The sequence below is a fragment of the Triticum aestivum genome, chromosome 5A (assembly GCF_018294505.1).
Source record: "Triticum aestivum cultivar Chinese Spring chromosome 5A, IWGSC CS RefSeq v2.1, whole genome shotgun sequence".
NCBI classification, from domain to species: Eukaryota; Viridiplantae; Streptophyta; class Magnoliopsida; order Poales; family Poaceae; genus Triticum; species Triticum aestivum.
The window spans coordinates 375,841,962-375,856,331 of NC_057806.1; positions in this window are offsets into that span (position 1 = coordinate 375,841,962).

Consider the following 14,370-nt stretch of genomic DNA (forward strand, 5'->3'; position numbering starts at 1 on the left):
CTGACGCGAGTCCTGATGGACGGTGGCAGTAGCCTCAATTTGCTCTATCAGGATACAATGCGCAAAATGGGCATTAACCCATCACGGATCAGGCCCACAAAGACTACCTTTAAAGGAGTCATACCAGGCGTAGAGGCCCGCTGTACGGGCTCAATAACACTAGAGGTTGTCTTCGGATCTCCGAATAACTTCCGAAGCGAAGAGTTAATCTTCGACATAGCCCCCTTTCGCAGCGGCTATCACGCACTGCTCGGACGGGCCGCATTCGCTTGATTTAACATAGTGCCACACTATGCTTATCTCAAGCTCAAGATTCCCGGTCCACACGGCGTCATAACAGTCAATGGAAATACGGAACGCTCCCTCCGTACAGAAGAGCACACAGTTGCCTTAGCAGCAGAAGTACAGAGCGGCCTTCTCAAGCAGGACCTTCATTCGGCTGCCGAGCCCACGGACACCATCAAGAGGGTCCGAACTACCCTGCAGCAGGATAGCTCGGCTCGTCAGGAGCTCGACTAGCAATCCGGCCTCCGTCTCAGTCCCGATCAAGTGGTGGCATTCATACCGTGCGTACATAACTACGCGCTCAAAATTCCATGGGCATCGATGGAGGCATAGCTAGCTTGTGATCCACAGTACGACTCAACCGACACCGGATACTCACATACTGTCACTTTTACTCATTCCCTTTTCAGGTTTCAATCCCGAAGGCCCCATCTGATGGCCTGATCATCGGTTCTCTTAAAGTACAAACACACCAAGGCGGCAAGCAGCACAGGCATATGGGGGACTTCTCTGTGTGGTTTTGTTAACGATCACCCTACCTGTTTTTCAGGACCCACGTGCAGCTCTCCCTTGGTTAAGGCATAGTAACTAGCCTCCTACTTATTGCATTAGTTGTATAAACACGCTTTAACGCACCAATGAAATTATAATAAGAACAGTTTGTGGCTCAAAATTTTACGGCCCTAGCTTACCACTTGTTCTTCTTTTTCTTCCTGTTTTGTCTTTTCTTTTCTGGTAAACCCTATCAGGTAGCACCCGTACACTTTGGTACGTTCAATGTTTGCCAGGGGCTTCATAGCACCCCACACTACGGCAACAAAAGTCCGAACACTTTTTACAAGTATAGTTCGGCACCCCGAATTTAGCATTATATGCATTGGCTCTGAATCATGTCTTTGGTCAATAGTTGGGTTGCCCGGCTCGTGTGCTTGCTACCTTACGTTCCGCTATATCGGCTAAGGTAGTAAAGGGAGAACTACTGTGATTGTGCCTTGGTTTATCCAAAGGGGCACCTTAGTAGAGAAAGCCAAAAACTGACTGTCATGATGCGGCGTGAGCCGGTCAGCTGTTCGAAGGTCGTAAATCATTGGAGATTTCTTCCGCATCATGCGAAGGATCGGTACTTCCCGATTAGACGCGCGCATCACTCTAGCTCGGATACTAGGGGCTACGCCCATGTTTTATTATAAAACTCCTATGACTAAGTGAGGGCGTTCAAGCCGCATAGTCAGATTGCCTGGCTCGTTGCGCTTAAAAACTCCTTGAAGGACCATATAATTGGATCAAGATTGTTTAGATTCCATCTCGAACACCTCCGTACTACCTACGTGGGGGCAGAAGCCGACGACTGGCCAACCCTCAGATTTCATATAACACGGCCGCACAAGAGGAAAAAATTAGAACATAACAAGCATTATATTACAAACCCACTTTGTTTAATCATACATGGTAGAAGGAACTTGAATACATTCATTCAATGATCGTGTCTTTCGCACACTGATCCGCAACAATGTGGGACCCCTCCAAGACATTGCCAAAGTATCGCTCGGGTGTGCGGTGCTCCTTGCCCTCAGGCGGCCCCTCGGTCGCCAACTTGATGGCGTCCATCTTCGCCCACTAGACCTTGACATAGGAGAACGCCAGACGCGCGCCTTCCATGCAGATGGACCGCTTGATGACATCCAGCCGAGGACAGGCATCCACCAGCCTCTTCACGAGGACGAAGTAACTGCTGGGTATAGCTTCGGCTGGACATAACCGGATTATTAAATCCTTCATGGCCAGTTCGGCCACCCTATGAGATATTGCGACCAGAACAGCTTCTCCGTGGAGCTCCGGAGGAACTCCGCGACGTAGGTCACACTGCGTGGCAGATCAACAAAAGCCCCTGGAGAACTCCGAATCCGAGTCAGTAAAAGATAGTTCCTCTTCACATTCTTGCTTTGCATATTGAATGCCTTACCCGCCGTGATCTTCCTGGCCTCCTGGATCCCCTGAAGGGCGCCCTGGGCTTCACTCCGGGCTGTCTGCGCACTCTTACAAGCCTTGGCGAGTTCGGCTTCTTGAGCCGACGCATTGTTCTCCAAGGTCTCGCACTTCCTCACCGCATCCTGGAGCTCCTATTGGACTTCGTTGACCCGGGCCTTGAGCTTCTTACGGGCGGCCTGCTCCTTGACAGCCTTCCCCTCGGCTTTGACAAGGGCCTTTCTCAGGGCCTCGACCTCGGTCGTCGCTTCTGTACATATCATGACACTTCGGTCAAATGCATATCATTTTACTTTTTTCGAATACATAACGGGTTATCACACCTTGCTTTTCTTGGAGCTGCCTCCTCGCCTAGCCGAGCTCCTCCTCAGCCTGCTCAAGTCTCCGCTTCAGTTCGGAGACCTTGGCAGTATGTGAGGTGGCGGCCAACAGCGATGCCTGCGTATTCATTTCAGACAATTTAGTTACTTTCCTGCAATAAAGGATTGATCCTCTGTCCGGCTTTTCTTTCCGAACACCGGACAATGTCTCAGGGGCTATTGTCTATATTGGGATTTTCTCTTTTTGTGTCGCTTACCTCAAAACCTGTCAGCGGGCTACTGCAGGCTTCGGTTAGTCCGCTCTTGGCGGACTGAACCCTTTCAATAAACATGCCCATAAGAACACGGTGCTCATCCATAATGGAAGCGCCTCGCAGCGCTTCCAACAGATTATCTGGTGCCCGTGGTGGAATAGGCATACCCCCTTCTTTCGAAGGAGGTTGCGTGCCGGATTCCGGAGCCATATCGGTCTCTGGAATCGAGTCCAGTTGAGGGCCGAACTGAATACGACCCTCACCCCCAGTCTCCATGGGGATTGGCTCCCCTTGGTGTTCGACGACGGAGGCTTCGCCTTCTGGCGCCTCTTGAGCCTCTCCCCGACCTGGGAAGGTCCGTTGGGAGAGCACCTCGTCGTCTCCCTTGTCCTTGGGAGAGTAAGCAGTCGACGGTGTCTCGCTGGCCATCTCCTTTGAGTCCAACGAGCCTCTTGATGAGGATCACTGGGAGCTGTCGTGGGCTGGACGGCAATAGCATAATTAATCACATCAATATAACAAAGAGGAGAGGTTAGATCTATGGGCATATACGAGTCTTAGCACTTACGATGAGGCCCGAGGCTTAGTGCGGGGGCGTCGCTCTGGACTGCTATCGACGTCCCATGCGGAGCTGCCCACGAGCGGGCCTTTCCCCTTCTGGGGCGCCTACGCCTCCAGAATTGTGGAGGCCGCCATCTTCTTCCTCCCTCCATCAGAGGGAGATTCGCTCTCCTCCTCCTCATCGTCGTCGTCTTCAATGACGGAGGAACGAATCTTGTCTTCGGATGCGCCCTTGCGGCGGGGGCCACTCCGAACCCCCTTGGCATTCCACGTGGCCTTCTTTGCCGACGCCGTATAGGGCGCCAGCACCAGCATCTTCGCTAAACGCGGAATGACTGGTTCTTCAGGCAGCAGAGACGGACGCCGGATCTGCTTCGCCCTCTCCATCCAGTTCTGAAGAAGAAATAATAATAACAACCTAGATATCATCCTTGAAACAAGCAAGTAGGGGATGCGTTAAAAATAACATACCTCGTTGGCGAGGTGATTGATGTCGTGCCCGCGGTCCAAATCCGTGGCCGGCGGTGTCTCGTTGCCCTTGAAGAGCAACTTCCATGCGTCTTCATGGGAAGTTTCGAAGAGCCTCTTCAGGGTATGGTGCTTCTTCGGATTAAACTCCCATAGAGGACGGCTTCGGCTTTGGCACGGGAGAATCCGGTGAACTAGCATCACCTGGATTATATCGACAAGCTTGATATCCTTGTCCACCATACTTTGAACGCGCGCCTGCAGCGCTATCAGCTCATCTGACGATGACCAATTCGGGCTCTTTTCAACCCAGGAGGTGAGCCGCATTGGGGTGCCGGAGTTGAATTCGGCAGCGGCAGCCCAGTTTGCGCCGCGGGGTTCTGTGATGTAGAACCATTGTTTCTGCCATTCCTTGACAGTCTCCACGAAAGTGCCTTTCGGCTAGGAGATATTAGTCAGCTTGCTCACCATGGCGCCTCCGCACTCCGCGTGCTGGCCATCCACCACCTTCGGCTTCACATTGAAGACCTTGAGCCACAGCCCGAAGTGGGGTTGGATGCGGAGGAAGGACTCACACACGATGATGAACGCCGAGATGTTGAGGAAGGAGTTTGGGGATAGATCATGGAAGTCTATCCCGTAATAGTACATCAGCCCGCGGATGAAAGGTTGGAGTGGAAACCCTAGCCCGCGGAGGAAATGAGGGATGAATACCACCCTCTCATTGGGCTTCGGTGTGGGGACGACTTGCCCCTGGGCTGGAAGACGGTGGGCGATTTCCTTCGCCAGGTACCCAGCCGTCCGAAGCTCAGTAATGTCCTCCTCCTTGATGAAGGAGACCATCCACTTGCCTTGACCTCCGGATCCGGACATGGTTGAGTGCTAACTTGAGTGGGAAGAAGATGAGAACTTGGGCACTGGAGCTCAAGAGTGGAAGGGCGGAGGAAGAGAGAAGGCGTGGGAGAAGAAGGGGGAATCCTTATCCCCTTATAAAGGTAGTGAATATCAAACGCCTCCCCACTCGCCTTAAAACTCGCCTATTCCCAAGGGTTGTGTAAACAGGCACAGTTCGGTTATCCACACCCGAATTGATGAAAATCCCGCAATAAGGGGACACAATCTCTGCTTTAACAAGACGTGCCAATGGAAACCGCATCTCGAAACGCGGAGCGACGGACAAAAATGGTTCGATATAGTGACCGAACGGATGTGATGTCATATTACAAAAAGTTGTCAGCAGATTGGACTCATGGAAAATTATATTCGCTCTGCGGTTGTGTGTGGTGCGTGTGTTACAGGTCCGGACACATTTAATACTTCCGAAGACTATCTTGGAGTTCGGAAGGAGGAACCCGCCTTGCAATGCCGAAGACAGATCTATGCGACGGATACCTTGTCATTGAAGCCAGGTCCAGGGACTACTGAGGGAGTCCTGGACTAAGGGGTCCTCGGGCGTCCGGCCTATTAGCCATGGGCCGGACTGATGGGCTATGAAGATACGAAGACCGAAGGCTGCACCCATGTCCAGATGGGACTCTCCTTGGCGTGGAAGGCAAGCCTGGTGACCAAACATGTAGATTCCTTTCTTTGTAACTGACCTTGTGTAACCCTAGATCCTCCCGGTGTCTATATAAACCGGAGGACTTAGTCCAGAGGGGAGATAGATTCATTATCATAGCCATACAGGCTAGACTTCTAGGGTTTAGCCATTACGACCTTGTGGTAGATCAACTCTTGTAATACTCATATTCATCAAGATCAATCAAGTAGGACATAGGGTATTACCTCCATAGAGAGGGCCCGAACCTAGGTAAGCATCGTGTCCCCTGTCTCCTGTTACCATCGACCTTAGACACACAGTTCGGGACCCCCTACCCGAGATCCGCTGGTTTTGACACCGACAATGATACCGATGATCGAATCTCGGGCAAGTAACATACCGATGACAAAGGGAACAACATATGTTGTTATGCGGTTTGACCGATAAAGATCTTCGTAGAATATGTAGGAACCAATATGAGCATCTAGGTTCCGCTATTGGTTATTGACCGGAGATGAGTCTCGGTCATGTCTACATAGTTCTCGAACCGGTAGGGTCTGCACACTTAACGTTCAGTGACGATCGGTATTATGAGTTTATGTGTTTCGATGTACCGAAGGTAGTTCAGAGTCCCGGATATGATCACGGACATGACGAGGAGTCTCGGAATGGTCGATACATAAATATCGATATATTGGAAGCCTATGTTTGGACATCAAAATGGTTCCGGGTGAGTTCGGGCATATACTAGAGTACCGGGAGGTTACCGGAACCCCCCGGGAAGTATATGGGCCTTATTGGGCCATAGTGGGAGAGAGGAGAAGGGAGCCTAGGAGGCGGCGCCCCCAAGCCCAATCCGAATTGGGTGGGCCCCCCTTTCCTTCCCCCTCTCTCCCCCTTCCTTCCTCTCCTAATCCAACTAGGGAAGGGGGAATCCTACTCCCGGTGGGAGTAGGACTCCCATTAGGCACGCCATAGAGGGGCCGACCCTCCCCCTCCTCCACTCCTTTTATATATGGGGGAGGGGGCACCCCATAGACACACAAGTTGATTGTTTAGCCGTGTGCGGTGCCCCCCTCCACAGATTTCCACATTGGTCATATCGTTGCAGTGCTTAGGCGAAGCCCTGCACCAGTAGCTTCATCATCACCGTCATCACGCCGTCGTGCTGACGAAACTCTCCCTCGACACTCAGCTGGATCTAGAGTTCACGGGACGTCACCGAGCTAAACGTGTGCAGATCGCGGAGGTGCCGTACCTTCGGTGCTAGGATCAATCGGATCATGAAGACGTACGACTACATCAACCGCGTTGTCATAATGCTTCCGCTTATGGTCTACGAGGGTACGTGCACAACACTCTTCCCCTCTCGTTGCTATGCATCACCTAGATGGATCTTGTGTGTGTGTAGGATTTTTTTTGAAATTATTGTGTTCCCCAACAGTGGCATCCGAGCCAGGTCTATGCGTAAATGTTATATGCAGGAGTAGAACACAAATGAGTTGTGGGTGTGGGTATATACATATTGCTTGTCGTCACTAGTTGTTCTAAATTCGGCGGTATTGTTGGATGAAGCGGCCCGGACCGACATTACATGACCGCGTTCATGAGACTAGTTCTACCGACGTGCTTTGCACACAGGTGGCTGGCGGGTGTCTGTTTCTCCAACTTTAGTTGAATCAAATTCAATGAACAGGGTTCTTTCTGAATATCAAAAAGCAATCACTATACCACGTTGTGGTTTTTATGCCGTAGGTAAGAACGGTTCTTGCTAAGCCCATAGCAGCCACGTAAAACTTGCAACAACAAAGTAGAGGACGTCTAACTTGTTTTTGCAGGGCATGTTGTGATGTGATATGGTCAAGACGTGATGAGATATAAATTGTTGTATAAGATGATCATGTTTTGTTAAAGTTATCGGCAACTGGCAGGAGCCTTATGGTTGTCTCTTTATTGCATAAGATGCAAGCGCCATATAATTGCTTTACTTTATCGCTATGCAATAGTAATAGTTGGCAAGACGACCATGTGACGACATGTTGATAAAGATCAAGATGATGGAGATCATGGTGTAATGCCGGTAATGATTGAGATCATGACGGTACTTTGGAGATGGAGATCAAAGGCACATGAGGATGATGACCATATCATGTCACATATTTTGATTGCATGTGATGTTTATCTTTTATGCATCCTATTTTGCTTAGTACGGCGGTAGCATTATGAGATGATCCCTTACTAAAATTTCAAGGTATAAGTGTTCTCCGTGAGTATGCACCATTGTGATAATTTGTCGTGCCGAGACACCATGTGATGATTGGGTGTGATAAGCTCTACGCCCACATACAACGGGTGCAAGCCAGTTTTGCACATGCAGAATACCCAGGTTAAACTTGACGAGCCTAGCATATGCAGATATGGCCTCGGAACACTGTGACTGAAAGGTCGAGCGTGAATCATATAGTAGATATGATCAACATAGTGATGTTCACCATTGAAAACTACTCCATCTCACGTGATGATCAGACTTGGTTTAGTTGATATGGATCACATGATCACTTAGATGATTAGAGGTATGTCTATCTAAGTGGGAGTTCTTAAGTAATATGATTAATTGATCTTAAATTTATCATGAACTTAGTTCTGATAGTATTTGCATATCTATGTTGTAGATCAATTGCTCGCGTATAGCTTCCCCGTTTTATATATGATATGTTCCTAGAGAAAACTATGTTGAAAGATGTTAGTATCAATGATGCGGACTAGCTCCATGATCCGAGGATTATCCTCATTGCTGCACAGAAGAATTATGTCCTTAATGCACCGCTAGGTGACGGACCTATTGCAGGAGCAGAGGCAGACATTATGAACATTTGGCAAGCTCGGTATGATGACTACTTGATAGTTCTGTGCACCATACTTTACGACTTAGAACCGGGATTTCAAAAACGTTTTGAACGCCACGGAGTGAGATGTTCCAAGAGCTAAAATTTGTATTTCGGACTCATGCCCGAGTCGAGAGGTATGAGACCTCTGACAAGTACTTTGCCTACAAGATGGAGGAGAATAGCTCAACCAATGAGCATGTGCTCAGAATGTCTGAGTACTACAATCGCTTGAATCAAGTGGGATTCAATCTTCCAGATGAGATAGTGATTGACAGAGTTCTCTAGTCACTATCGCCAAGTTACTGGAACTTCATGATGAACTATAATATGTAAGGGATGACGAAAACGATTCCCGAGCTCTTCGCGATGCTGAAATCAGCGAAGGTAGAAATCAAGAAAAGCATCAAGTGTTGATGGTTGACAAGACCACTAGTTTCAAGTAAAAGGGCAAGGGAAAGAAAGGGAACTTCAAGAAGAATGGCAAGCAAGTTGCCACTCCCATTAAGAAGCCCAAAGCTAGACCCAAGCCTGAAACTGAGTGCTTTTACTGCAAAGGAAATGGTCACTGGAAGTGGAACTGCCCTAGATACTTGGCGGATAAGAAGGATGGCAAAGTGAATAAAGGTATATTTGATATACATGTTATTGATGTGTACTTTACTAATGTTTATAGCAACCCCTCAGTATTTGATATTGGTTCAGTTGCTAAGAGTAATAACTCGAAACAAGAGTTGCAAAATAAACAGAGACTAGTTAAGGGCGAGGTGATGATGTGAGTTGGAAGTGATTCCAAGGTTGATAAGATCACCATCGCACACTCCCTTTACCTTCGAGATTAGTGTTGAACCTAAAATAAATGTTATTTGGTGTTTGTGTTGAGCATAAATATGATTGGATCATGTTTATTGCAATAGGGTTATTCATTTAAGTCAAAGAATAATTGTTGTTCTATTTGCATGAATAAAACCTTCTATGGTCATACACTCAATGTAAATGGTTTATTGAATCTCGATCGTAGTGATACACATATTCATAATATTGAAGCCAAAAGATGCAAAGTTAATGATGAAAGTGCAACTTATATGTGGCACTGCCGCTTAGGTCATATTGGTGTAAAGCGCATGAAGAAACTCCATGCTGATGGACTTTTGGAATCACTTGATTATGAATCACTTGATGTTTGCGAACCATGCCTCATGGGCAAGATGACTAAGACTCCGTTCTTCGGAACAATGGAGCAAGCAACAGACTTATTGGAAATAATATATACTGATGTGTGCGGTCCAATGAGTGTTGAGGCTCGTGGCGGGTATCATTATTTTCTGACCTTCACATATGATTTGAGCATATATGGGTGTATCTACTTGATGAAACATAAGTCTGAAACATTTGAAAAGTTCAATGAATCTCAGAGTGAAGTGGAAAATCATCGTAACAAGAAAATAAAGTTTCTACTATCTGATTGCGGAAACAAATATTTGAGTTACGAGTTTGGTCCTCATTTTTTGAAACAATGCGGAATAGTTTCGCAACTCACGCCACCTGGAACACCACAGTGTAATGGTGTGTCTGAACATCGTGACCGTACTTTATTAGATATGGTGCGATCTATGATGTTTCTTACCGATTTACCACTATCGTTTTGGGGTTATGCATTAGAGACAGCCAGTGGCGGAGCTAGCAAATTGCTAAAGCCCGGGCACATTGTAAGCTAAAGTATATTTTGGCCTTCCAAAAATCACAAGTTTCCCATATATGATCTATCACAGTATGCTCAATTAGGAAATTTGAACAAACATAATTTGAATAGACACAATCAATGTTAAATTGCATAACTTATCATAAAATTACAGAGAATGACTCACCTAATTATCATGTGCCGCGGTAGCCCTCTTTGACAGTTTGGTGTTAGCCGCCTCTTGGTTGCGGCTTTGTGTTGGTCAAACACTTGGCAGTGCTGCTGGCACGGCTACTACGGACGGCCAAGAGCCAACGTCCGCTGGAGCCGGATTGAAATTTCCACAGGAGGAGCCGCCGCTAGGGCGCTTGCACTTTCGATTGTACGTGACCTACCCGCATTGCCCGATGGAGTAGTGGCCCCACCGTGCGCCAAAAGTCTTGCGGCTCACCGTTCATCGATGTCCACCGGCAGTACACCCTCCACCAGTGGCTAGATCGTCTTCGAGAACCGAGTAGCGAGCTAGGGTTTGGGTGTGCATCGCGAGCACCCGATCCAATCTCCCCGAGTTCATCATCTCTGCTCAACACGCAACAAATCAATTGATTCGTTTTTAGGGTTAAATCAATTGATTCGTCTCCTGATTTTTCTCGAGTTGGTTGTAGCCCACGTTATGAAAGGGGTGCATGACCTCTTAGCTGTTCTAAGAAAGGCCCAATAGACAAGAAAATGACCATGATGGCCCAGTTATAGGGCAATTTTCCTGTTTGCAATGTATTTTCACAAGTTTTCAGCATATATGAGCTCGGGGATGTTTTGGAAAGTTGCGGCATCGAGCCCGGGCATGTGCCCAGGGTGCCCGGACGGTAAAATTGCCCGTGGAGACAGTTGCATTCACGTTAAATAGGGCACTGTCAGTGTCAAAACCGGCGGATCTCGGGTAGGGGGGTCCTAAGCTGTGCGTCTAAGGCGGATGGTAATAGGAGGCAGGGGACACGATGTTTTACCCAGGTTCGGGCCCTGTTGATGGAGGTAAAACCCTACGTCCTGCTTGATTTATTCTTGATGATATGAGTATTACAAGAGTTGATCTACCACGAGATCGGAGAGGCTAAACCCTAGAAGCTAGCCTATGGTATGATTGTATGTTGTCCTACGGACTAAAACCCTCCGGTTTATATAGACACCGGAGGGGGCTAGGGTTACACAAGGTTGGTTACAAAGGAGGAGATATACATATCCGTATTGCCTAGCCTTCCTTCCACGCCAAATAGAGTCCCATCCGGACACGAGACGAAGTCTTCAATCTTGTATCTTCATAGTCTAACAGTCTGGCCAAAGGATATAGTCCGGCTGTCTGGAGACCCCCTAATCCAGGACTCCCTCAGTAGCCCCTGAACCAGGTTTCAATGATGATGAGTCCGACGTGCAGTGTTGTCTTCGGCATTGCAAGGTGGGTTCCTCCTCTGGATACACCATAGAAGAGTTCGAATAAAAGGATAGTGTCCGACCCTGCAAAATAAGTTCCACATACCACCGTAGAGAGAATAATATTTCCACAAATCTAATCTGCTGACACGTTTTGGCAACATGACATCATGCCATGGCTCGGTGATTATTCGAACCGTTTTTCTTTAACCAGCCCGCACATAACGCGAGGCAGTTTCCTGACATGTCTTGTCAAAGCAGAGATTGTGTCCCCCTTATTACGGGATTCTCATCAATACGGGTGTGGGTAACCCAACCGTGCTTAGGACTCCTAGATTTTAGGCAAGTCCCAAACGGCCACGAGGAGGACGCTTGATATTCACCCTCTTTATAAAGGGACAAGGCTTTTACTTTTTTCCTCCCGTGGTCAATCGAATCCTTCCCCCGCCTTGAGTTCTAACACCCAAAGCCTAGGTCAGGTGCTTTGGACTTTCAATCATGTCTGAATCCAGCCTCCAGGGCCGGTGGATGCCTTTCTCCATCACGGAAGAGGATATCAAGAAGTTGAGGGAGGCAAGATACCTGACCGCCGAAGTTTTGCATCGGCTGCCTGCCCGAGGGCAGGTCGTCCCTACTCCTGAACCCAATGAAGACGTCATGTTCATCTCCCACTTCCTCCGAGGACTAGGCCTCACTCTGCATCCCTTCGTTAGGGGTTTGATGTTCTATCACGGGCTTGATTTCCACGACCTAGCCCCGGATTCCTTTCTCCACATCTCGACATTTATTGTTGTATGTGAGGCCTTCCTCCGCATTACCCCTCACTTCAGCCTGTGGCTCAAGACCTTTGATGTGAAGCCGAAGACAGTCAAGGGGCAGTATGCAGCGTGCGGGTGTGCATTAATAAGCAAGATTGCCGGAGCTCCATGGCCAAAAGGTTCCTTTCCAGAGGTGTGCGGATTATGGCAACATGAGTGGTTCTACATCACCGCTCCTAGAAGTGCCAAGTGGGTAGCTTCCCCTGCCTTTCGCTCGGGCCCTCCACCACAACTGATGTCATGGATCAGCAGGGGGCTGAGCTGGGGTCCAGCCAAGGATGTGCCCATACTGCAAAGCCACATCCGAGATCTCTTCGAGGGAGATTTTAGTTTGGTTATGGTAATGCAAGTCATGCTGGTTCGTCAAGTCCAGCCTTGCAAACGCCGGCCCCTCCGCTTGTGGGAATTCAACCCAGAAGGACCACGCGCTATTCAGAATTTCCTCGGCCTGGCGCATGAGGAGATGTACAAGTCGTTCTTCGGACCCCAAATAGAGTGTCTGGACACCTCCGAGGACGTGGGCCTGAGCAGCAACCGCACCGCGGCCCAAGTAAGTAATCCTCTAGCCGAACACAATGTATTTCATTTATCATGACGTCATTCTGAAGAATCGCTTTTTGACCAGGACTGGATAACAAAGGCGAAGATGATCCGGTGTTCGGCCCCCCTTCCCGAAGGCTTGGACAATCCGGTGCTGGAAAAGATGCTCGAGCCAGCACCTTGCCTGGTGCCCTCAAAGGAAGATGAAGGGGGAATAAAGAGGGCGAAAGCGGGCCCCCACCGCTACCTATTCCAACCGAGGGAACGAGCGCCTCCGTGAGGGAGGATAACAAGGGAAGGAATCTGATATTCCCTCACCCCGGGGGAGGAAGAGGACTACCTCTGATGACCCGGAAACCAGGGTTTCCAAACGGGAGAAGAAAATTCCACCAGAGGGTCCCGCCTCGAAGGGTGCTCTTGCCGCACAGAGTCCGTGCGGGGATCAGCCCTCTAACAAGCTATAAGTAATCAAAAAGTACTTAATAGTGATGATATTCTACCTTACTTCTGAGGAAGATAATCGAAGCATCTATGTTGCAGTTCGGATCTGAGCCCTTCTCAGCAGAGCTCGTCTTCAGGGGATCTTCTTCCGGAGATGATGGAGAGTGAAACGCCTCCCTCGGACTCCCCGGCTCAAGAAGTGGGCGACCTTGAAGTGTCATCACGGAGAGTTTCTCCGGGTCCGGCAAGGCCAGAAGGTAATTACATGGTCACCCGAAGCCCTCAGTATCCGGCTCTTGAAGAGAGCAACCAAAAGAATCCGGCACCGTCTGGTATGCGGTCGGACGCACTGAGGGATCTGCTAGGGTGAGCCACTATCTCAGAAGAGCACCGTACATTTATGGGTACGATGATTGAAAGGATTTCGTCCGCCGAAAGCGGGTTGCATGAAGCCTTTATGAGTCTACTGACGGGCTTTGAGGTATGTGAAATGATATGCATCCGCACATTTTTAGGTGTGCCCTATGTAGATAGTAGCCCCTGAGACTCTGGTTGTTGTCGAAAATGGCGGCGAATAGAGGATCGTAGTCCCTGGTAATAACCAGACCGCCTTTATGTGTAGGTGTCTTGAGCTTCGGTGGCTAGCCGGACTGATGGGGTTGCAGAACTAAAGCGACAATTGGATGCGGCGGATGCCGACATCGAGCTTGTTAACAAGCGGCTTGACGAGGCCCAAGGTAGGTGATATTTATAGTGGATGTCACATAGTAAGAGCAGCGTGATGCCAGTATCTTTAATATGTTGTGACTGCAGATGGAGCTGCCACCGTGGAGGCCTTGCGGGCGGAGCTTGCCCGAGCCAAGGAGCAAGCAAGGAGTAGTAATGCAGCCGCTTTGAAGGAGGCCGAAGAGTTGAAAGCCAAGAGGGCCGCTCATAGCGAGAGCAAAGAGAAAATGGCCAAAATGGCTGTGAAGTTAAAAGACACTGCCGACCGCTGCTAGTTTCTTGAAGAAGAAAACCAGGCAAAGGCTACGAACCTTGAAAAGGCCACAATGGCGACCAAAGACACCCGCTCTGCAATGAGAGTGAATAAGGAGGAACTGCGTGAAGCCGGGGACATTGTGGCTGGGAAGCCCTTTATGCTGTGGAGGAAGTTCGGCGAT